Below are 26,158 nucleotides of genomic sequence, written 5' to 3'. Positions count from 1 at the left end.
CAAACTTTACATTTTTACATGAAACATTTTCTAAGCTGTGCCGCGTTCCATGCGCGCAGGATCTTCTTTCCATTCAAATCTTTTAAAGCGTATGCGCCTTTTCCCAATTCTTCCGAGACTTGATAAGGTCCCTCCCAATTGGGGGACATTTTTCCCGGGGGTATCGCGCGGCTAGCTTCATTGTTTCGAAGGACAAAATCATTTTTCTTGAAGTGGCATTCTTTCACACGCTGGTTGTAATATTTTTCCAGTTTTTTCTTGTACTTGGCTTCACTGATGATAGCCGCCTCTCTGCGCCCTTCAAGTAAGTTGAGATCCAACCTTCTTTCGCGCTCGTTATCAATTTTGCTCATCATGAGCACTCTATGGGATGGGCATCCAATTTCTGCTGGAATCATTGCCTCCGTTCCATAGGTTAGGCTGAACGGGGATTCGCCATTGCTGGTTTTGCTTAATGTCCTGTGTGCCCACAGGACATTAGGTAGCTCTTCGACCCAAGAATGGGATTCTCCCTCCAACCTCTTCTTCAGCCCATTTAACAAGCTTTGATTCGCGCGCTCCACTTGGCCATTCCCCTGAGGGTGGTATACCGAAGTGAAGATTTGGTTGATGCGCAATTCCTTGAGCCAGTTTGATAACTTCTTGTCAGTGAATTGTTTTCCATTATCGCTCACAATTTCCATGGGCAAGCCAAAACGGCATATGATGTGGCTCCAGATAAACTGCTTCATCGCTTCGGCTGTGATTTTTGCTAGTGGCTTGGCTTCAACCCATTTTGTAAAATAGTCTACTGCCACTACCAAAAATTTTACTCGCCCTTGCGCTTGCGGTAGGGGACCCACAATATCGATTGCCCATTTGTGGAAAGGCCATGCGGAGGTCACCGGAATCAAGTTGTTCTTTGGCCGCATGGTGTTTGGCGCATAGCTTTGACATGCTTTGCATTTTTGGATCTCTTTTAAAGCGTCCAAGTACATGCATGGCCAATAGTAACCTGCGCTCATTGCCTTGGTAACCACCATGCGCGGGCCAGCATGTATTCCACAGATTCCCTCGTGTATCTCTCTGATCACATAGCTTGCTTCCTCAGCATCTAGGCATTTCATGAGCGGTCCCAGATAAGAGCGTCGATATAATGTACCCTCAAGCAGTTCATAGTTCTGCGACTTGTGTCTTATCTTCCTCGCCTGGGCGCGATCGTCTGGTACTTTTCTCTCCTTCAAGAATTCCATTACTGGAGTTATCCATGATGAAGGGGTTGTATGAGTTACAAGGACAGACTTCGCACCCACCGACGGGTTGCTCAATACTTCCACCCTGACATCTTTGCCAAAGTGATCGAACCTGGTTGATGCCATCTTGCTCAGCGCGTCAGCAGATTTGTTTTCACTGCGCGGAATATGAATGATTCTAAAGCAGTTAAATTGCTCGATGAGCTTTTTCGCCTGCTCTAGATACAGAGGCATGGTGTTCTCCTTGGCATCATAAAGGCCATTGACCTGTGCTGCTACCAAGTATGAATCAACATGTGCCTCTAGCTTTTTCACTCCGAATTTGTGCGCGATGCGGAGGCCAGCCAGCAAGGCTTCATACTCAGCTTCATTGTTGGTGCTCTTGAAGTCCAACCTGATGGCGTAAGTATATTCATGATTCTCTGGATCCACCAGCTTGAGGCCTGCGCCAGACCCTTCGTTGTTTGAAGCTCCGTCAGTGAACAAACTCCAAACATTTTCTTCATCATTGGCTCGCGGAGGGTCTACCTCGCGCTGAGCCTCTTCAATTTTTTCTTCAGGGACTTCTGCAATGAAATCAGCCAAGACTTGTCCCTTTATTGCTGGACGGGGCTTATAGGCGATCGTGTGCTCACCTAATTCCAGCGCCCACTTTGTCAGCCTTCCCGAGAGCGCGGGGCGCCGCAAGACTTGCTGGATGTTGTAACCAGTCAGAACTTCAATGGGATGACCATTGAAATATCTATGAAGCTTGCGCGACGCGTGTGTTAGTGACAAAACTAACTTTTCCATGATGGAGTAGCGCGTCTCAGGATCTGTCAGCACCCGACTCACATAGTATATTGGCGTTTGGATTCCCTTGCGATCCACCAATAATACTGCGCCGATGGCGCGCTCTCCTGCTGATAGGTATAATGTCAATGTTTCACCAGGAAGTGGAGCTGTGAGCGCGGGCAAATTTATCAAACATTCTTTTATCTCACTGAAAGCTTGCTCGGCCTCAGGAGTCCATTTGAACTGGCTTTTCTTTAAGCAGTTTCTCAATGTATTGACAAATGGGGTAGATTTGCTTGCATGGTTCGCTAGGAACCTGTTGATTGAAACCAATCTACCATTCAGCTTCTGGACTTCTTTCATGGTGGATGGCGAGGGCATGTCAAGGATGGCCTCCACCTTCTCAGGGTTCACCTTGAAACCATCCTTGGTGACCATTACACCTAGAAATTTTCCCTCTTGTACGCCGAAAGTGCATTTGCTCGGATTGAGCTTCATGTTAACTTCCTTTAGGCGCCTAAGGGTTTCTTCGATGTCTTTGAGCATTTGTTTCTCCTCCCTGCTTTTGATCACCAAATCATCTACATAGACTTCTAGGTTTCTTCCAATCTGCTCGCTGAAAACAGCATCCATAAGTCTTTGGTAGGTGGCTCCCGCATTCTTCAAACCAAAAGGCATTTTTGTGTAACAAAAAACACCCTTGTCGGTTCTGAAGGCGGTCTTGTCCTCGTCTTGTGGTGCCATTTGAATCTGGTGATAGCCCTTGTAGGCATCCAGGAAACATTTGAGCTTGAATGGCGCCACGGAGTCCACCTTTGCGTCGATGTTTGGTAGGGGGTAACAATCTTTTGGGCACGCTTTGTTGAGGTCCTTGAAGTCAATGCACATCCTCCATGACCCGTTACTTTTCTTTACCATCACAGGATTGGCTACCCATGTCTGGTATCGTATCGGGCGGATGATGTTTGCGCGCAATAGATCCTCAACCTGCTCATTCATGGCCCTCGCCTTCTCATCCCCCATGACTCTCTTCTTTTGAGCAATTGGCTCTACAGACTTGAAGGTGTTGAGAGAATGTTGCGCCAGGTCTAGCGGAACTCCAGTCATATCAGAGTGTTTCCACGCGAAGACCGACATATATGCTGTGAGCAGTCTTTTCATTCTCAACCTAGTGTCGTCTGATATCGTAGCGCCAATTGTGATTGTCTGCTCCGGGAATTTTGGGTTGAGAATCCACTCCTCTGGCGCGTTGTCTGCCATTGGAAGTTTCATCCTCCCTTCCCGCGGAGTACTTCTCACTGCACACAAATGATCTCGGTATACAAAAGTTACACCTGTTGGTGTTGGGAACCCCAATGCGCCGTGCGCTGGCGACGGTATGGCGTTGAATTGGGCAATCGTTTCCCTACCCAAGATCATATTGTGGCATGAAGTGGTGGGCAAGACCAAGAAGTTGACAACTTCGGCTCGCTTGTGTTTTTCATCCCCCATGGTTAGTTCAAATTGTATTTGACCTAGGGGATGAATGATTTCATTCGAGACACCAGATATCGGTGCATTCACAATCTCAAGCCTTGCTTGGTCTGCCGGATCCAGTTTCCTGAAACATTGCTCATACATGATGTCTGATTCGCTGCCAGTGTCCACCAGGACTTTTGACACTTCATAATGAGCAATGTGTGTAGTGATGACAAGAGGACTGCTGATGGAAGGGCCTCCCCTGATTCTTGGGAAGATGACTTGTTGTTCGCGCCAATCTCCTTGGATTTGCGCGCTTCTCTTTCTTGATATTTGCCCTTGCCTTCCTCCCTCAGCTACACAGATTCTTTTGTACTTTTTGCTGGCTGAGGCTCCTAATTGTTCATTTTCTGGTCTTGAGTTTTTTACCAGGTGAGCCAGCTTGCCTGATTTCACATCCTTCTCAATTGCATCCTTCAAGTGGTGGCATGCATCAGTGCTGTGTCCTGTGGACTTGTGAAACTCACAGTACTTGCCACTGTCTGATGGTCCCTTGTAGTGTAGTGGCTTGGGGCTTTTGAATTGGACATTCTCAGTGCTTAACACCTGTGAAGGCGTTTTAGTGAGGGGAGTCCATATTCTTGGCAGAGGTCTGCTAGGATCTCTGCCGCCCTCCCTCTTGTCACCCTCCACGCGACTACGAACGTCTTTTTGGGGCTGGGGTGAGGTTGGTTGCGCCTGCTTTTCTGCGGAAGAAAAACTGGTTGATTGCAACCTGGACCATACAGAGTTCTGTTTGCCCCTTTTTTCGTTGCTGCGCGGTGACTCAGCTTGATGCGCTCTTTCTCTTGCCCTATCTTGGGCAATTTGTTTTTCATTTCTCGCGAAGACTCGCGATGTTTCCATTAGTTTGGCCCAAGTGGTGGGCATGCCATCTCTGCTTACGAGAGCTCGGCGGAGTTGATCACTGCGCGCGCCTTGTATAAAGGCCACTCGCAGGAGTTGCTCAGTTATACCTCCGATTGCCAGAGACTCCTGATTGAAACGTGTTATGTAGTCTTCAATCGTTTCATCATTCCTGCGCACGCAGTGCATAATGTCATCAGGGTCGCGCGTGTGTCTGCGCTACTGTACGAAGTGGGCTTGGAACTTTTCCAATAGTTCCTCGAACCCATCGATTTGCCCAGTCGGCAAGCTCTCGAACCAGACACGCGCCGCGCCCGTGAGGCAGCGAGCAAACATGTGACACCATGTTGGCATCGTCCAGCTCTCTAGGTTTCCCGTGTTGTAAAAACCTTGCAAGAAATCGTCTGGATCTGTTGTGCCGTCATATTTGCCCAAACCACTTGGCATCTTGGTTTTGTGCTGGATGGGAGCCTTCGCGATGCGCTCAGTAAACTTTGAATGTTTCACCAAGATGGCTGGTCTGTACGGTGTGGTTACGTCCACTTGCCCTCTAACTGGTGGGCTGTACGGTATTTGCAGATCCAGATCGGCTCTGGCTCCAGGCGCCATGTTCACATGCGCGCGGAGCTGTGAGCCTCCTGCATGAGTATCTCGCGTCTTCCTCATGCTGTGCACTTCTTCATCACTGAACTCAGTGTGTGCAGTGTGAACAGAATGTCCTTCTTCCGGCGCGCGCGCCCTTTTTGTTCCATGAACAGTTTGCTTATCAAACGCTTGCTTTTGTGCTTTATGTTTGACCAGCTCATTGTATTTGTCCATTAGGCGCCGTTGCTCGCTTATGAGCCATTCTTTGGGGTCATTAGTTTCATCTTCTGGACCCATTGGTCCTTTTTGTTTCGCGCCGGCAAGATTTTGTAACGTGAGATCGTCTGGAGGAGTTTCAGTCTGGCCATGAGGAGTTGTGATGAAGGGACGGTTACTGGTGGTGCGCGTAGAATCACACGGCACCCTCAGAAACTGCTGTCCCTCATTAACATCCTCACGTTCAATATCCTCCAGAACTTGATCAACGTTACGAACGCCAGAAGCCATGGTGAAAAAAAAAATTTTTATAGATCTGATGAGATCTTGTTGCCGTTGTAACAGTGGATGGCTCCAATGAAGAAACGTGGATCGACTCACTGGTAGACGATCTACTTTCCTCGGGTGTGATTATGCTATTTCACCGATGGTTTCTCTTGGATCTGGGTTCTTCCACCTACAAAATGAACAGCACCGTAAACTTACCCCTCAGAAAGGGACAGGGGGGTCCTCTTTGGGGTAACCCTCCGGTGTGAGAATAAGTATTTGTGGAGAAGATAATAATATGTGAGAGTAAGGAATTTGGAGTGTATTGCTTAATAGCTGAATACTCTGTGATTGTATGTTATCAGATGATATTGGATGTGATATGATGTCCCTCTCCTTGTGGAGTTGATGCTGTATTTATAGTGCTAGGGTTTCCAATGATTGGGCTCAAACCCAATTAGGGCTTTGTTGGCCTCTTCCAGTAGCTTTGCGCCACGTGTCCTTTGGGACACCTGGTGCTTTTTCATTGGTTATAACCACGTGGTGGCACATAGGTTTTGCTGAGTTGTCCACCTTTCATTGGTGGCTGTCAACATCAGCATATTCTTATTCCTTAAAAAGATACCTTCTGGAAGGTTGTCTGACGTGCACAATCAAGGTTGCCCTAATCCTGATTTGGATAAGGACGAGGTTGATTATGTGCATGTGTGATATGCGCCAATCCTGATGATGCGCGAGGGCTTCTCTTTATTCTCACGCGCAGATGTTTCATGCGCAGATGTGATATGCACGAGCATGTGATATGCGCCGCGCGCGTGAGCATATGTGATGCGTGAGCATATGTGATGCCTGGGCATCTGTGGTGCCTGGGCATATGATGCCTGAGCATGTGTGGTGCCTGGGCATATGATGCCTGAGCATGTGATGCATGAGCATATGTGATATGCGCCATGCGCATAGGTTTTGGCTTTGTGCCTTCATAATGTCTTGATTTCAAGCCTCTTGTCTATATCTTGTGGGTTGACCCGCCTCGCTCGGTGTTGAGGCGGGTACATACCTTTTCATGAGCCATCGGCTCACTAGATATTAATCTTATTTTTTATGGGGGAAGGCCCGTTAAAGTAGCTTGCTGCTTGGGTATTCATGCGTCGCCTTGGTCTTACACTACCACTAAGGCCTGGCGCACCCCTCCAATTCAAGATCAAATTTTTGTTGATTTACAAGGTTATTTTTTTAAATAATTCAAGATCAAAATTTTGTTGATTTACAAGTTTATTTTTTTAAATCATGTTATGTGAAACTGGTGTACCCTTGTACATAATGCATGTTGATTGTTGAGCATACAGTTAATGTATTTACCTATTGGTAACATGGATAGTGAAATTGAGGTTGTCAAAGTTTATTAATATTTTGCTATGAACAAAAACATGAGCAGTTGCACATGGAAAATGTCTTCAATTAGGATATTCTACCTAGCAGTCAAACTTTTTATATTGATGATTGCGTTTGAGGGGCATTGGATGTATTGTACAAGAAAAAAACAAGTAAATGGATAGTAAAAGGATACCTTAGTTGGTTAATAAAAGTTCACAGGTTGTAGTTTCCGAATACCTGAATTCCTCAAGGATGGCAGTATCTATATTCAGTTGATAGCTAAGGGCATAGAGTTTTATAGTTTTAAGGAATATTTGTATTCATTGTTCTTTGCTTTATTCTGTATCTACAAAAGTGCTTTTTCTTTGACGGATTCCGATATCATTCTTTATTTAATATGAAGAATTGTTGACTTCTGTACATGATACACTTAAATCTGGTTAGTATGTTCCCTAAATACAGAAGGTGCAATACTGTCTTCTTTCTAGATCACATGTTAGTTTCTTGAAGTATAAACCAGTGCATTTCTGTTGCTTATGTTAAACCTTAGACAAGTGAATCAAGAACACCAAACACGATATTGCATAAAACGTTTATGCGACTCTTTTCATTAATAAGAAACAGGAACAAAATACTTTCTACTCTCTACTTAAAATAAACTTTTGATGGGTTTATATAACACCCACAATTCTAATCCTACTCAAACTACGAAATTTAATCTAACTACACTTCTACTTTATAAAAGATAACCATGACACCAAGTTATTCAACTTGGTCCCTGAACTTTGGAAATCTACCAAACCGTCCCTTGAGATCTTCCGTACCACCCTTACACTTTTCGTATTAGTCATTCGGGTCCTTCAAGTTGGTATTGCTCCAAGTTTTAGGTAGCGTTTGTTATGCAGTAATGACAGAAGGAATGGAATGATTCATTACGTGGGAATGAAATAAGAGGTGTTTGGTTGCACAATGGAATGGAATCATCCATTACACATGGAATCTCATTCCATCAAAACCATTCCTTCCCACCCCCTTCTTTTTTTTCATTCCATTCCTCCTTCAACCTACTTTCTCAACAACACCATCATCTAACAACAACCACCGCCACCACCACCACCACCACTACCATAGCCACCACCGCCATCGTCACCACCACCGCCATCGTCACCACCACTTGACCGTCACCGTCGCCATCACCACCTCCACCACCTTACCACCAAAGCTACCACCGCCACCATCGTCGCCACCTGACCATAACCGTCACCACCATCGTCATCACCACCCTACCACTGCTATCACTACCAATGCTACCATCGCTTGACCACCACAACCACCACCCCCGCCTCCTGACCGCCAGCACCACCACCGTCGCCACCGCCACCACCATTTTCATCTCCAAAGCTACCACCGCTGTCGCCATTTCAGGGTTTTTTTTTGTAAAAATATATATATTTTGGGATAGGAATATTTTTATTATTTCTATTTCATTCCTAAAAAAATTTTCGGATATCAAACAACATAAAGTAATTAATCATTTCATTCTCATATGTTAACCAAACAAGACAAAGGAATTGTAATGATCCATTTCATTCCTTTGTCCATTCCATTTCTTCTCTCATTCCATTCCTCCTTCATTCCATTCCTTTCAACCAAACATACCCTTACAGCTTAGACACATTACGACCTTGTAATCAACTTGTTAAAACATTTATACAAACGGTAAAGTCTCTCAGTAGTTGATATACGTAAAGATACTTTAGCCTTTACAATATTTATTCCAACATTAAAGCAATTAATAATAACAAAATGGCGATATCATTATTTCCTTGCATTCCTATGCATGCTGTGCCTGTGGATTATGTATTTACTCTTGTGAATGATATAAATGTCTGCTTTACTCTCAATTATATGATTACATCTTCAAGTCAAAAGGTTTGTTATGATAATTGCTTTTAAGGGACATTGGATGTAAATGCACGTGAAAAAAACTTTGGAGGTAACTAGCTTATAATGCTGATTTTATTAATAACATTTCACAAGTGATTGTTTCTGTATAGCCAAAACAAGTTGGAAGTTTTAGAGAGAGAATTTTGTTTATTGATGAGGGTGAATAATATCTCTTAGCTGCTTTACAGCTAAATGGTAATATTCATTGTTTCCTTGATGAATACTGTGCTTGTAAACTTTGTATTTACTCTTAAAATTATGCAGGTAAGGTGCCTGCATATTAAAGTTTTGATATTTAGATAGGAATAGACATGTCACAGGTTTAGTATTTATATGGCCGATAGTTATCAGGGTCAGAGATAAGGAATTCGGTCTATTGATAAGAGTATGAGTGACCGACCGACACTGACTTCTTTTAGTTGAGATAACAAGTTCTAGTCACATTTAGAAAATGATTTAGTTTAATGCAAACTTTATTGATTAGGATTTAGAGATACTAAAAGAGTTAAAACCATAGGGAAATTACTGTCCCACATTGGCTGTGTGGAGTATACAAAGATGAAAGAACCGGCTATATAATAAGCGGACCAAGAAGAGGACAAGCATACCTTTCTCGGCCTTTTGGCTAAGATCAAGTGTAGTATCTGTTCTTATCAGCTTAATATCTGATATGTGAGTCATCGGCTCACTCGATATTAATTTACTTTTTATGGGGGAAGATCCATCAAAGTAGCTTGCTGCTTAGGTCTTCATGTGTCGCCTTGGTCTTACACTATTACTAAGGCCTGGCGCACCCCTCCAATCCATAGTCCAAAATTATAGTTGTTTTTCTCTAAGCTTAACATTATTAGGCATTTCTTAATCTTACGTATACACTGCTTTGGTGCTAATCAGATACCTAAAGTTTTCACTGAGTCTGTTAGGTGTACCAAGTTTATTGTATTATCTTGTAGGTGTTCCTTGGTAATTTATTATGACAGTGGAGTTTATTAGATGCAATCACTAAGGACAGACATATCTAATGGATTTATGGACCAAGCATGTGATGAAAAGATAACAGCTGAAGATGAGCAGTATAAGGTGACAAGTTGTGTAATTTGGTTGTTCATACTAACTATAGCCATTTGAATCAAATCACAAGAACCGATAGAAGAAAAAGGTAGCACTCGATGCTAATAATGGCGATTTGTCATTGCCCGTTTATGATATTTTTCCCGTCAACCTTAATTAGAAGGTATTATTTTTTCTAATTGATATCAACCTCATCATGGGTAAAGGCCCTTTGAAGTAGACAAGGTACTCTCTTAGATTGTTCTCTATGGTGAGGGGCATCGAAGCCCCTCCACAACGCCACGTAAGCACCGGGGCATCGAAGCCCCAACCTATGATGCCCCGTTGTGGTTTAAAGCCCCTTTGGCGTCTCTATTATATATATATATAAATATATATACACATATATATGTATGTGTGTGTGAGAGATGGAGAGAGGGCCCACCTCCTTTTCTCCTCCACCGCGCCTATCGTCCGGACCATGCCCCTCCTTTTGCGCCCCACTGCGGTGTTCAGCACCCTTGCGCCCTTGGCGCCCAAAGATGCCCCATTTAGGCGCCCATAACGAAGGGTCTTATCAATCATTAAAATATCATCAATTATTAAACTTGATGAACAGGAAAGTTAAAATTATAACACTTTACATCAAGTCAAGATATTTATTTTAAGCAATGAATAACCAATCATCATATACTAGATTCTAGTGGTAGCGGGTTTCATTAACAAACCTTAGGTTAGAACATGTGTTTCCAATTATACCAAAATAATAAGGTTGTTTCTACATGTACATGTACCACTTTTCAGTGGTTTATTGTAAGCCGATCTTAAAGTTTAACCTATCCTATGACCAATATGCAGCACGTGTTTCATAAATTATGTAAATGTGTAAGAAAAAAAACCATGGTAAAATAATAATAATAATAATAATAATAATCATCATCCTCACAAGTTGACTGAAAAAGAATTGCATGTGACCATGATTGAAGTGATTTATATGTGGATTGTTGTGGTGTACTATTCTGGACTCTGGCCCTATGTTTTTAACTTAACCTTAGGAAAGCAACTCAACTTCACACATCTTTTCAATAGATATAATTCATTTTCTTAGCAAATACATGGGTGAAATTAGATGGATCCTCCGGTGCACCAAATTTTCTATCAATACTAGTTCGCCACTTAACGTAAAAAGGATATACTCCACAATTTTTTTGTTTAGAAGTTCTGATATGAAAGTGAAACGCGTTATAAATATGATATAAACGAACAGAAATGCGTTATGTGATAAAATATAATTGTATATCTTTTGAACACAATAAATTCAAGAAACAAAACAATCACAATGAAACAATGAATGCAGGTCCCATCCACTCCAAATTAAGTCATTGTTAGCAGCCCTGCTAGACCTATGACTTTGAAGATACTATAGGGGCCACAAAAATAATGTTACATGTTTTTTTTTTCAAAATTAAATAAGTTTAAATGATCCATATTCATACCCCAGCCATCTGACGCATAATCAGCATTTTACGCCATGTGACGCCTAGTCAGCATTTATATATTGTAAAAAACAACTGTAGTGGGAAAATGCTCCCAAAACGCCTCTCTCTCCTCCCTATCTCTCTACCTCTCTCTTACAAAAACCTCAAAATTCGAGCCGGCCTAGCGTTTCCAATAACGTTGCACCTAAAACCTCAACCCAAAATGCCGAGCGGGGGTGTGCCCGGGCGTTTTAGGCTGAAAATGCCACACAAACCAGCCTACTACGGATGGTCTTGGAGGCCTGCTAGACCTATGACTTTAAAGATGTTTTAGGGGCCACAAAAATAATGTTACATGTTTTTTTTTAAATATTAAGTAAATGAGTTTAAATGATATCCATAGTCATACACTTGCCGGAGCCACTCTGTGTTCCTAAAGTTTCCTTATTATTGCTCACAAGTTTCTTGCCATGACAACTAATGGCCTGAAACAAGCTTCACCAACGCACCTGCGTGTAACTGATCAAATAGCTTCTGCCAAGAGAAAAAGATTCCGGAGAATTAAAAGCGCCCCGCTGGCAGATTCCTTTACTTATGATGACCAAAATCCCGAAGCTGTTAAACAATGCCCCAAGTCTGTTTTTGATCAGTTTTATCCAAATTACTGGAAAGTAGGTGTCATATTGTGTGCATACTTAGCTGCAGGCACACTATGTTTTCATCTTACCCGACACCAGATTTCAGGAAAGAAAACAAACAGCATACTCGATGCTCTTTACTTCACCGTTGTAACAATGACATCTGTCGGCTATGGAGACGTTGTTCCAGCTAGCACGCTCACAATCCTACTCACGTGTCTGTTTGTGGTCTCGGGCATGATAATTGTCGGGTTGGTTTTAGTTAAATGCAGCCGAGGTTTTAGTGGTCAAACAAGAACGAATGCTAGAAAAGGCGTTACATCTAAACGAAACCATCGGTGAAGCACAAATCCTTAGAAAGATCAAAACAAATGCAGTGAGAAACAAGTGTATAATCTTGGTGGTCTTGCTTTTGGTACTTATGGCTGCAGGTACCAGCCTGTTACTTGCAGTTGAAGATTTGGATTTTGTTCACGCGTTTTATTGTGTTGTTGGATCACTTACGGGCCTAGGGTACATTGATAAATGTTTTTCAACAACAAGCGGGCGCGTGTTTGCTTTGTTCTGGATTTTATTGGGTACGGTTTATGTAGCCCAGTTGTTGTTTGCTTTTGCTTTGTTGTACACCGAAAGAAAGCAACGGTCGTTGGTTAAATGGGTTCTTAAACGGAAAACAACGGCTTCTGACCTCGAGGCAGCTGATTTTGATGGCGATGGAGTTGTCGTGTAAGTATAGTATTAAGTATAGAATATATATAAAATAACAAGAATTAAGTTATAAACTTATAATTAGTTTTTGAGTTCTGATATGTTTTGGTATTGAACAGGGCTGCTGAGTTTGTTGTGTACAAGTTAAAAGAGATGGGAAAGATCAGCCAAGACGACATCACACCGATTATGGATGAGTTTGAATCACTGGATTTTGATAAAACTGGAACGTTATCCGTCTCTGATATTCGTTTATCCCAGTCAGCGTTATCGGTGTCTGATAGTATAGCACCCCGGTTATCAGTGTAAGGTGATGCAATACATTAGGAGAGGGGGGGGGGGGTGTTGGATGAGAGTTTAAATCAGTTCTTGGTGTGTTGGTAGAAGTGGATTATGCTTAATTATGGTCATAAGGAACTGATTAATGAGATAAGTGTAAAATTATCAAGTAGTTGTTCAAAATAACTGTTTTTGACTTTAATTCTACAACTTTTAATTTAATGTGATAAAATAGAAACCTTTAGAGTAACATACCAAATAACAAGTTCTTTTATTGCCTCATTTACAATAAAAAAGAACACGACATTCTGTGACATGTTACAAGTTACCGACTAACGTGGATTATGTTGCATTCGATGTGGCAGTTGACGTTAAAATAAAATTAAACATAAAACTAAATACATTTATTAGGTTCCTGCGATATTCTAAATGCTGGAATTAGATCTCAAGCTATACTCAGCTACAAGTTTCGCAAATGAAGATGAATCATCTTCTAGCAGCTTCTTTGGAGAGTCATATTCGTCAACCATACCTGCATACAGAACAAAAGGTGCACATATAGAGACTTCGACTCGATAGACACGCTTGATCAACAAATTTGTGTAACTAACCTTGTTCTAGAACCAAAACCAAGTCACTATCAAGAACAGAGGTGATACGATGCGCAATCATTATCACAGTAGAGTCTGTAAAGTGTTTTCGAAGCGTTTGTTGAGTCATACCATCAGTTGCAGTGTCTACTGATGCCGTAGCTTCATCAAGCACCAAGACTTTGCTTTTCTTGAGTAGCACACGCCCAAGACACACCAGCTGCCTTTGGCCCACACTCCAGTTCTCTCCATTCTCGCTAACTATAACATTTTGTATGAAAAGAGAAAACTATAAGCAAACTGACATTGTAACGTGTCAAAACACCACCGGATGAGCATGGTAGGTTTAACGAACCTGGTGAATCGAGCTTTCCTTCCTTACTCCTCACTTCTTTGCCAAGTTGGCACTTATCAAGAGCCTGAATTAACAAATATAGTTATATTATACTATTATAGCACCATAATAACAGTTTGAATGCATTCAAATTGATATTTTGTAATTTAACTACCTCCCAAATCTGATCATCTGTGTACTCTTCAAGGGGATCCAAGTTTCTTCGGATACTCCCCTCAAACATGGTTGGATCTTGTGGAATTATGCTCAATCTTGAACGGAGATCATGAAGTCCGATGGTGGATATGTTGATTCCATCTATCAGAATCTGTCCAGCTGCTGGCTCCACAAGGCGGAAGAGTGTTTGTATCAAAGTCGACTTACCACTTCCGGTTCTTCCCACAATCCCACTTTTCTTTCCGCCACTGAAAGTGCATGTAATACCTCGCAACACAAGTGGCAAATGTGGTGCATACCGAACCTTTCAAAAGAAAATCATTAGGTTTGATAACAAAACTATATAAGCGGTTCTGGACGGATAAAACCTGAAAAGAGTAAGATTTAAGTACCTGCAGATGGCGTATGTCAACTTCTCCTTGTGATGGCCATTTTTCATCAGGCCTATATGATTCTATAACAAGAGGAGGTTCACTCGGAGTAGAAGAGTACTGAAATATTCTTTCAACCGAAATAATCTTGTTTCCGAGGTTGGTAAAAGTCCATATTATCCACCCTTTTAAATTGCTCAAAGTAAGCCCGTAAGTGGCAGCCACTCCAGCAATACCTTCAGTATATTATACAACCAGAAGCTTCTGTCAATCAAGTATTCTTCATTATATATCAATACAGTACACATGAAGAAAGAACAACTTACTTGGATCAATAGTTCCCTCCGGGATAGAAACCAAGAAAGTTAAAAAAGCAGCAAATGTAAAACACGACAACATCTCCAAGCGAAGTCCTAACCATTCCCTAGCTGCAGCAACATGAAACATTGGCCTTGAAAAATCATCATTTAATTTTAGGTTCGTGTTCTGGAATCTGGCTTGTTGATCAAAGCTCCTAATGGTCGCTGATCCCGATATTGTTTCAGAATAATTCTGTATCACTGGACCTTTACAAACTCCGGCTATACGTGACATTTCTCGAGCTGAAGGCAAGTAAATTTGTTGTAACCAAATGCACATTCCCGCAGCCGGAAAAAGTACAATGATCACCTGCCAAGCCGCCTGTGACATGACTGCAATGATCCCAAGAAGTTCAATGGCGGCAAATGCAAATGCTCCAACTTGGTAAGGAATTTCCATGTCCACCTCACTTTGGTCTGTAGATGCCTATAAATATAAATAAAATTATGTTAAATATTAAAACATTAGCATAAAAATCATCAGAATATCTGTGCTTATAATCATACAATAGAATGTTCACACTTGTAAGCATGCAAAAATATTAAGTAAAGCTATGGGGAAAAAAAGTGTGTGAATATTGCAGATTTTTATAAGAGAATGTCTTTTCTGCTAGGTTATGATTTATGGATAATCACTACTAAAGACGGCGAACACATAAATTTTTATTTTTAAGAACATAAAGATGATGTTGCTACTAGAGGTAGAGACTTCAGTTAAAAAGTTCTTTATTTCCTTTTTCAATTTCCATTTAACATTTAAATAAACTAGTTTTTCTCTAATACTATATATATTTAATATTTAAAACAAAAAGGCTAAATACAGAGTTTTTTCCCTAAGTTTCAAATATAGATTGAAATTAAAATCATATTATGTCCAAAATTTAGTATTTTTTATATTACTGGACCAAAAATACGTTATTTTGGATACATGCTTGTAATAGAGAGAACACATTTGCTTACTCTATTTAGTATTCTTCCACTTGGAGTAGAGTCGAAGAAGGACATAGGTGACCGGAAAATGGCCAAGTGCATCTTGTGGAAGAGCAGTGTGGCTGTCTTATATGCAGCAGTTGCAAGAAGCAAGTCTCTTGCAAGTGTGCACAATGCACATCCAACTGCTAAAGTTGCATACACAATGATCAGGGTAAAGCCTGTAACTGAGGCTGGATCGCTTGGTGACCCTGAAGATGCCCAAGCCATCCAGTAATTGCCCCCAATCTCTAGAGTTTGGAAGAGAACTTGTGCCAATATTATAACTGGTACTAGTGCACCACCGTAAACTGTTGTAATGTATTTCCCGTAGCCTGAGAAACCCACTCTTCCTTTTACCCGTTCTTCTTCTTGAACAAGTTGTGCTTTTGAACCCGAGATACCATTTGCTTCATCATTTTGACTATTGGTTGTGTTCTTCAAACTAGTTGTTTGTTCTTGAACGCTTGCCTTTTTGGAATCAGTGGTTGATAATGCCTCTTTGTGTGCGCCTACAAGATCCATAAAGTCGCTTCCTGTATTGAGAATGTCGTCGTATTTTCCGGCTTGTGTGATTCTTCCATCTCTTAAAACCTGAGTGTGACTATTAAGTGAGGTAGATGAAATTGAAATGTTGATGATAACAGATAACATGAAAATAGAGTTACAGGGTATGTGTTCTATGTGTGAACTAAATGAAAATTAAAATCATAGGTAGCTAACCAGGATGAGATCTGCAGCAGGTAAGAACTCAACTTGATGCGTAATGTAAATCACTGTCTTGGAGTTCAGAAATTGCAAGATGCATTCCTGATATTTAAAAAACCAAAAAAATGTGCATTCAAGTTATGAAATTATACCTTTATGTACTCTCAAAACTACAAAAACTTTTAGAACAAAAGCATAACCCAAAATTAGTTACCTTGAAAGATGACTCCCCGTATGAGCATCAACCGCACTAAATGGATCATCAAAAAGATAAATATCGGCATCTTGATATAGCGCCCGTGCAATTTGAATTCTCTGCTTCTGACCACCACTCAAATTTAGTCCCCGCTCACCGATAACCGTTTGATCACCAAACGGAAGAGCTTCAAGGTCTTTCTTCAAAGAACATGCTTCTAGAACCTTCTCATACCTCTCTCTATCCATCTCCCTGCCAAACAAGATATTATCTTCAATCTTCCCACTTTGTATCCATGGAGATTGAGCTACATACGCCTTTGATCCTTCTACTTTTACACTTCCTGATATCTTTGAAACCTCTCCTAAAATACAAGAAAGTAAGCTTGACTTCCCCGAGCCAACAGCCCCGCAAACAGCAACCCGCATACCTTGATTCACTCTAACATTTATATCTTTCAAAGTTGGGTTAGTAGATACAGTTAAATCCCATGAAAAGCACCCATTAATGATATCAACAGCTGTGTTAGAACTGCCTTGTGGGAGCTTATTTATAGCATTAGAATCTAAGTCCTTGATACGAAGGAATGCGGAAATGCAATCAAGTGAGACTTTAGTTTGGAAAAACATTGACATAGAATTTGGAACATTGTGAATCGGCTCTTCAAGTATTCTAAACGTTGCAAGTGTAGAAAGTACCTTTCCTGACTCAAGTGGGATACCAGCTATAAGGCATGTGGTGAAAGTGATCCCAGCAACAACAGTTGGAGCACCCCAAAACAATAAATAATTCAAGGACAAAGTATACATATACTTCTTCAATGCACCTTCTTCTTCATCTCTAAGTTTGATGATTTTTGACAAAAAATTCAGTTCCCAACCATGAAGTTTAAGAATCCTCATGTTTTTCAAGATTTCAGATGTTGATTTCATCCTTTTATCTTTAGATTTCATCATGTCATCTTGAAGCTTTTCTTGTACATTCCCAAGTGGAAGATTGGTCAACAACACAAGAACTGTAGCGATTAATGAAGCAATTGCGGCTAGTCCTAAGTTTTTATATAAAAGCGCTAATCCAAAAGCTACTTGCACGAGTACTAGCCAAAAATCATGCATATACCAACCAAAGTCGCCTATCCTTTCAGCATCAACAGCCATGTAGTTTATGATCTCACCACTCGAGTTCTCTTGCTTTGACTGGCCAGAAACGGTCAAGCCCTTTTGGTAAATCATGGCAACGATGGCAGACCTGGCTCTAATTCCAGCTTGCTGGAGCTTGAACCACCAATGTCGTTGCGCCAAACAGCCGATAATTTTTGAAATAAAGAATGCAGCCACCAAGACAAAACCTTGGTTTTCATATTCTCGGTGTCCATTTAGGTATTGAACAAATGAGTCTATGAGGTAAGGACCAACAAAACTAGACAATGCATACACTAACGCAAGCAATCCTGTGATGATGACATCTTTCCGCACAACGAAATATAAGGCCTTTGCGAGACCAAATGTAGTGATTTGATCATCCACATTACGTAAAGACTCAACTTTATTAAACAATACGGGAAATACTTCTCTCGCACTATCAATATTTGCAAGTTGAGGGATATCTTCAAGATCTAATTGCTTTTTGTTGCCTTTTGTAATCACAGAGTTCATCCAAGAAAATGTCAACAGGCTAAAGAAACTTGCATTTTCATAGGTGGATGTAAGTTCACCCCTAGATACACTACAACTCAAAACGGGGTTTTCAAGATTATGGTTTTGAGTCTCTTCCTTTGTTTTGTGGGACAACCCCACAAAACAAAGAAACAAACCCATGAAACTAGAGACAATATCAAAGACAAAGAACATAGTAACTGAATCATGGGTTCTTTTGTAGTAAGCATAGTCTACGAAAAGGGAATAACAAGAAACTAAAAAGAAAAACACCCACCAAACTCTTAAAACAAAGGGATATATTCTAGATTCTGTTGACGAACTTGAAATAAGTGTTCTTATATAAAGGGAAATGATAAGTGTTCCAAGTGCGACCCTCAAAATAGCTACACTCTTTTCATCGGTCCAACTGTTTTCATACCAATAAAAGTTGTTCAAGAAAGACAAAGCAAGATTGAAGAGTTAAAGAACAAGAGAACAAAACAAAGCTTGTTTGTAAAACAAACATCCGGAACTCTGTTTTGGAACCTCAATTCCATCGATCCTAAATCTTTTCCAAACCCAAGAGATTAGTGTCACACCCTGACCAAGGGGGCGGGACATAGCAGTTGATAACATTACTTAGCAGTGGAATGAAATAAGGTACAAACGCGTTTAACGCCAGTACAATGTCTAGTCATTAATAATTCAACAAATCTAAGGTTTTAAGGTCGGTGGTGACGCCAAAATGTCGTTTAAGCGTCTTCAAGAAGGCGCTGATTCTATATTCGTTACTATGTCCACACAAGGCTTGGCTTCTAAAATAGGTCCAAGAAATGCAATCACGCCTTAAAACAAGTAATACCTGACAACATATTGAAAAAGAAAGCGTGTCAACTAAAAAGTTGGGGAGTTTGCAGTTTAATTTACTAAATAAATCAAGTAATTTTGAACTGTTATGAAAACCTTTATGATAATGCAGTATTAAACAGTCACAACCAAACCTATAGTTCTATGTCCTGGTGTCCAATATAGACACAAGCTCTAAAGTATCACCAATAACCTGCTGAAGATATGGTAGCTCCAGTATACCATGTGGCCAAGCTCAAGTGAGGTATGCTCGATTCAACGAGATCACACGACGTGTGTGGGGTCTCCCAAAATAATACTATATGTAACCATAGACTTCCACAAAGTTAATAGTTGTGTATATGTATGGACAATTCGGCATAAGCTCTCATATATTAATAAAGTTTACAATTCACATTATCTACTCAAGTTAATTTGTAAAAAGCAAAGAGAGTGTAGTCAACCCAATACCAAAAACGTAAAGGTAAAAGGGGGGTTTTACACGAACTCATTAAAAAAGGATTGCACGAAACTTACCTTAACCGTTTAGGGGTTTGATGTAAACGAAACACCAATTTGTAAACTCCATATTTTGCACAATGTTGCAATGCTATATTCAAGTATTTATTGTATGCTTTGTATATGATTCATGATAACTTGTTGATGTATCAATAGTTGTTAAGTAAAGTTGTTCGAAAATCGCAGTTTGGTCGTTTTGCCTTTATTTTAAGTTGCAAGGTTACGTATTTTGTCAAAACACTTGGAAAAAATTCAGGTTTTGTGTGTTAAAAGCACTACTTTCGGGAATTTACAACTTTAGCCCTCTATACCTTGAAATATTTAAATTAGGACCTAAACTGTATTATTAAGAAGAAAGGAAAGAAAATAAAAAATGAGTTGTGTTCCTGAGTTTTTGTTGAAAAGAAAGAAAAGGAAAATCACAATATGTTGTGTTTCAGAGGTTCATTTAATAGGAAATCAAAAGGAAAAGAAAAGATGAGAAAGAAAGAAGAAAATAAAAGGAAAAGTTTTCCTTCCAAGTTGAAAGGAAAGTGAAAAGAAATGAAAGGAAAAGATAAATGTGAAATAAGGAAAGAAAGGAAATGAAAACTTTTCATTTCATTCATTTCTCTTTTTAATTGAACTCGGGAACATAGCGTAAATGACACGAAATTTTGTACAATGTTCATTATGTTCGATGGTTATGAGAATTAGCTAGTTTTCTATAAAAATAAAAAAATGAAGGGATATTTTATTAAAATAATTCCAAAATTAATACAAAGACATTTAATTTATATAAAATATACTTTTTATACCCAAAAGGCACTTGTCTTCAAATATATAGTTAGAAACGTCCAAAAATTATAAAAGATTGTAGTCATATTTTCAAGTATTATTAAGCCACAAAAATTTTGGTTGTGTTTTGAATACTGTCGACCATACTTCTATTTTAATGCTCGTGGGTTTGGTTTACCGTCCCTAGCAATCTAATGAGCTATATATTGTATGTACCACAAACCAAAATTCACCCCAGTATGGTTTAGTTACTGTAATATTAATAATAAAAAAAAGGTCTCGGGGCGTTCATAACATAATCCTTCACAAAAAGTGCCAAAATGATTAATTTAATTAGTGAAATTAGTTGGTGTTTTAAGCTAAGTTCTTTGATTAAGAATCCATGTTTCAAGTTGAGAATTTTCTTTATGAGGATATTATATGCTAGTAGGGACTGTACTAAACATGCTTTTAGGTTCAATTAGGTATAAAAATCACCATGAACAAGCCTTAGCCTAAGGCTTAAAAGTATGTTTAATGTGGGCTCATGAATGCAAGTTATAATCATGGTTTTATGGTAAAATATACATCATGAAAAGGTTCATAATCTGATTTCATACAAAAATAATAAAGTATAGCTATAAATATATGATTTTTGACAAATCAATGCATTAAAAGTTAAAACTCACAATGTTTTCAGGTTCTAGAATTCGTGTTGCTTTTGGACACGATTCGAAGTAGCATTTGGGGCTCCAATGCTTAAGGGTATCTGAATTAAACGAAGGTAAGTGAAAGCCAAGTACGTAGCAAAAAGAATCAAGAGATTTTGAGTTCTTTTGACACCTCAAACATATGTAATAAGAGAAGATAGTTCAGCAGCTTCGGGTTCTGGCGCACTTGTGATTTGAAGACCATTTGGAGGTCGAATACCTAATGGAATTGCATGAAACCAGTGGAGTTCCTTCAGGGAGATAATGGAGTTTATTTTAGAGAAAGAATGAATGCATTTGGTGCAACGATGAGTGTGATATAACCGTTTGAAGTAGAGCATGCAATCTGTCATCATGCATGGAAAGACAAGGAAGGCGTTGAGTGGATGAGATGAGAGGTTGAGGGTGAGGTGTCATGTCACAATCTGATTATTTTGAGATATTTATAAATAAAATGGGTATTTCAAATGACAAGTATGTATTTTATTTAAAAGTAAAGTAGGAAAATACAATATTTTGACACCTAACTACACTAGTTTTATTCTTTATGAGATTCTTACATATATCTTTTTCTTATAACTTCTCAATTATATATTTTCTCAATGGTTAAATTGTAATTACATATTTTATCAATAATTAACTACATGACAAAAAAAAAGTTTGGGTGTCTTTGCACATAGTTGACAACTGAAGAAAACTAAGCAGCTATGCAATGAATAAAGTTAGCTTTTCCTATCCAATGTTAGGGCTGATATTAATCATATTCACAAGAATTAGTTAAAACTGTTCTTATTTCTTTACTCTCAATAACTCTATTGTTTTAGCTTATTTTCACCAAAACAGCTTGTTATATCTTTTACAGACAAGGATGATGATGGGTTCAACAACAGATAAAGCATCTGGTATTTTAGTTTTGAGTTAACTCTTCCCACACTTTTTTATATTGAATTGGCTTATTTATTTAAGCCAATGGAGTTTTTGTTGAATTATTCAATCATAAATAGATATTAGACACGGTTTACACATTTAGTCCCTGACATTTGTCTAAAGTTACAAGATTGAGTATTAAGTTTTAAAAACCACATGTATAGGTACTAAAGTTTTTACTTTGTAACAATTATAAGTACTAGCTTTAAGTTCCATTAAATATTAACCAAAAGTGTAAATTAAACTAATTAAGGGCATTACACATTCTCACTAAAATATTTGGCATATTTGTGTGTTGAAATATTTTGAAGTTTCACGTTTTGACTAGTACGGCAATTTTGAGTTTTTCTTTTTGAATAATGACAATAATGTCCTCAGCTATCTAGCATTATAGGGGTGTTCATGGTTTTGGGCCAATTTCATAACCATAACCGCTATGATAATTAATGGATAACCATAATCATAACTAATCCGCAATGGTGGTTTCAGTTAATCAGTTTTGAAGGTTATAACGAGTCGATTATGGGTTGGTTAGCCGTAATCAAAGCAATGTAATTGCACCCAAAAGTTTGGTACCAAGTATTACAAAAAAGCGACATGACATAACCAACAAAATATATAATCAATAATATTAATACCAAATATTTAAAAAAAAACAACATTATATAATCTAATAAAGAGATTCAAGTTTATTTAGTTACGCGCGTTGAACCGAAAACATCAAAATGGTATGATTCAAACTATATGTTTGGTGGAATTCAACCTCAAACATATTTTCGTTTAAATAAATATGTCCGTTCGATTATGCCTGGTTTGGAATTATCTTTAACCAGAACTAACCCGTATTTGGCGGTTTTTGAAAATTCATTAAAACCTACCAATCGATTATGTCGGTTAGAATTGGTTCGGTTATGGTTCGATTAACAATTATGACGGTTAAGTTGCTTACCCGTTCTTTGTAACTTTTAACAGGAGTTAAAGTTAGTATCTAACAATGTTACAAAAGTAAAACCTTAGAATCCATACATGTACTTTTAAACCTTAGTATCCAATATTGTTAAAAAAACGTCAGGAACTAACTACGTAATTATGTTTAGATATTAACATATAAAGGTAAATTTAACTTGTTTTGGAGGGGTGCGCCAGGCCTTAGTGGCAGTGTAAGACCAATGCGACGCATGAAGACCCAAGCAGCAAGCTACTTTGAGGGCCTTCTCTCATAAAAAATAAGATTAATATCGAGTGAGCCGATGGCTCACATATCAAATATTAAACTAATAAGAACATATACTACACTTGATCTTAACCAAAAGGCCGATAAAGGAATGCTTGGCATCTCCTTGGGCAACTTCATATAAGTATTCTTCACATAGCCGATGTGGGATTGTGATAGACTTTTTCCATATGGTTTTCTAAATGTGCCTGAAACTTTTTCACTGGCTTTTAATTTCTCAGAATTTATTAACATAATGAAGTGCAGATTAATGTTTGATAAACTGTCCTTAAGGTCATAAAGCTTTCAACAATTGATTGACACGTAATCAACATGCCAAATCCATTTTGAAATGCGCGTGACTGAAATAAACATGCTCCTCTATTTCAGCAACTAGCGCAACGTTCACGACATGGCCGTCTCCGAGGATTTAGATACCTCGGTCGAGCCGAAATAAAAAGGCCCATAGCCTTAACAAGTAACGAAATATATAAGCTAACTTTTTTAAATGATGCTTAATGTTATAACAATAAACATAGAAAAATATATTATTAAAATCAAATACCGTAATAACTAACGATTAACCAATGATTCGTGAAACTCTCCTAACATTGGATAAAAAAATAGCTTGGTCCTTGGTGGCAGGCTTGGTCAACCGCAGAGGAGCCTGGTGGCCAACAATGAACCAATAGTGGTGGTCTGTTGGGTTAGTCATTGTTCAGGTTTTGTTTAGCATTCGCAAAGAATGAAGGAAGCAAAACAGGAATTTCAATTGACAACTATTTCTTTTATTTTTCATTGGAAGTTTATTTAATTTTTTTAGTTTTAGTTTGGACCCAAAAAATTTAAACTTGATTAAATGGATTATGTATAAAAAAAAATTTTGGGCCCAACAATTATAAGATGGTAAAGATCAAATCATATTTTTATAAGTTTTATATTTTTAAATGTATATATAAAAATATAGATATAAAAAATTTTGATCCCCAAAAATTACGTGCCCCGGCCGACGGTCCGACCGGCGCTACCCTCCAGCCGGCCATGGTTCACGATTAGCCCCGTATAACTCAGTCTGCATGGACCAATTATTCGACTGACCCGTTCTATCAGCATGACCGTAACCGACTTGACCCGTACCATCAAGATTAACCCAATAGTTAAGACACGAGTTCACGTCAACAAAAACACATTACATGTGTAACCATAGAATAAAAAAGGGGCAATTTCATAAATACCCTTACAAATATTGAAAATATCATACATACCCATGCAAAACTAAAAATATCATATATGCCATTCCAAAATTAATAATATATCACATGTACCCAATTCAATAAAAAAAATTAAAAAATGACCATATTACTCTAGTTTAATTAGATGCGATATATAATGTATACCATTCGATGCGATAAATCTGTCGAATAGTTTGCAAATTTTGAAGAAGTAACGATAGACGATTTGATTGCTGTTAAAGATGAGAAAAGTCGATTAAAGTTAGAATAATAATATAGGGGTATAACACATTATGTAATGGGAATGGTAGAATGGTCTATTCGTTAAAGTGAACATATATGAAAGTTAATTTTTTTGAAAAAATAATGATAGAATGGTCATTTATTTATTTATTTATTTGTTAATCATCGTTATTGTAATCGTTTAAAAAACATCCAAACGATTTACAATGTTGTGGCAGGTAAGCGGGCAACAAGCTAATCTGCAACCCCCTTTTAGATAGCAAACTCAATCTTATTTGGGGTATATATGATACTTTAATTGTTTTATAAGGGCATATATGATATTTTAGTTACTTTGTAAGGATATATATGATATTTCAAAATTTGCTTGGGTATATATGATATTTATAATTTTTGTAAGGGTATATATGAAATTTATCCAATAAAAAAAGGGGGAATTAAACATTAAAGTGGTTAGAATTAGCTATCCTATGTATAAGGGCGAGTAAACTTTGATATCAAAAATTGTAGGATGAATAGATTGGTGTCACGCATCTTCTATTAAATGGCTGCTAATTCTACTCGCATTGCTTTCGAATTTACTCGTTACGAGTGTTTAAGAAGGGACATTTGGGGAATTAAATTCATTTAGAGGATTTTTTATTTTTTAATCTCTCTTTACAAAGAGGACGAAATAATATATAAGAAAAGAGACATCGTAAAGAAAAAAAGCAACAATACTCATATCATTTGTAGTCAAAACTCTTCATATATAGGTGTTTTGCGACACGTAACGTCTCAGTCAACAATAAAAAGTTTTACAAAAAGTAATGTAGTGAGAATACTCTCTTTCAGTTATTACTCAATTGTTATAAATTAAATTAAATATAAATGGCTTCAAATTTTTATTGGTTAGTATTTGGGATAAACCTGATTGATTGAAGGATATAGTGGGTAGCGTTTGCTACAAAATCCTTAGACCAAACGTAGTGGGGCGAAGGTTGGGGCGAAAAGGGGCGACAAGGTGGTGGAACCCCCCCCCCCCCTTGATTTTTTGGGCGAAAAGGGGCGGGGGGCGACATCTCCTTCTCGCCGTTCTTCCTTTCCTTTTTATTATTATTATTATATTGTTTGTGTGTGTTGTATATATATATGTATATATATATATTAAACCATAACACCATTACACTTCAAAAACAAATTCGCACCCCTTGCTGACTGGGCGTCACATGTTGCAATTCGTCCCAATTTGTAGCCCCTCCACTACGCATAGCCTTAGACTATGAGTAGTCATAAAGTCTCACCCCCAGGCATTATGCGTCACGTGGAGCCCAGTCAGAGTTATAGCTTTTTACCAAAACAGGGTGTAGTCATAAAACCTTATCCCTAGACATTATGCGTCACGTGGCGCCCAGTCACTATTTGTTTTTTTTTTGTTAAGAATGATCATATAACAATAATATTTTGTTAAATAAATATA

At 38.7% G+C, this 26,158-nt stretch overlaps 2 non-coding genes and 3 pseudogenes across 2 annotated transcripts; 3 read left to right on the top strand and 2 right to left on the bottom strand.

Annotated features, from left to right (window-relative positions):
• Window positions 1-6,491: 6,491 nt before the first annotated feature.
• LOC143583241 (U2 spliceosomal RNA) lies at window positions 6,492-6,629 on the top strand (annotated as a pseudogene).
• Window positions 6,630-9,363: 2,734 nt separating this feature from the next.
• Window positions 9,364-9,558, top strand: LOC143583244 (U2 spliceosomal RNA). Its single transcript, XR_013144131.1, has one exon. It is a non-coding gene; the product is annotated as a U2 spliceosomal RNA (small nuclear RNA).
• A 2,199-nt stretch (window positions 9,559-11,757) lies between these two features.
• Window positions 11,758-12,957, top strand: LOC143583235 (two-pore potassium channel 1-like; annotated as a pseudogene).
• A 362-nt stretch (window positions 12,958-13,319) lies between these two features.
• Window positions 13,320-18,481, bottom strand: LOC143583234 (ABC transporter C family member 3-like; annotated as a pseudogene).
• Window positions 18,482-23,143: 4,662 nt separating this feature from the next.
• On the bottom strand, window positions 23,144-23,338 carry LOC143583245 (U2 spliceosomal RNA). Its single transcript, XR_013144132.1, has one exon. It is a non-coding gene; the product is annotated as a U2 spliceosomal RNA (small nuclear RNA).
• Window positions 23,339-26,158: the final 2,820 nt, after the last annotated feature.

This window comes from Bidens hawaiensis, unplaced genomic scaffold, assembly GCF_021521415.1.
Source record: "Bidens hawaiensis isolate Kalapana, Puna unplaced genomic scaffold, B.hawaiensis_p1.1 tig00032179_1, whole genome shotgun sequence".
NCBI lineage: Eukaryota > Viridiplantae > Streptophyta > Magnoliopsida > Asterales > Asteraceae > Bidens > Bidens hawaiensis.
The sequence above is the reverse complement of the archived record's forward strand: the minus strand, read 5'-3'. Positions and strand labels throughout refer to the sequence as shown.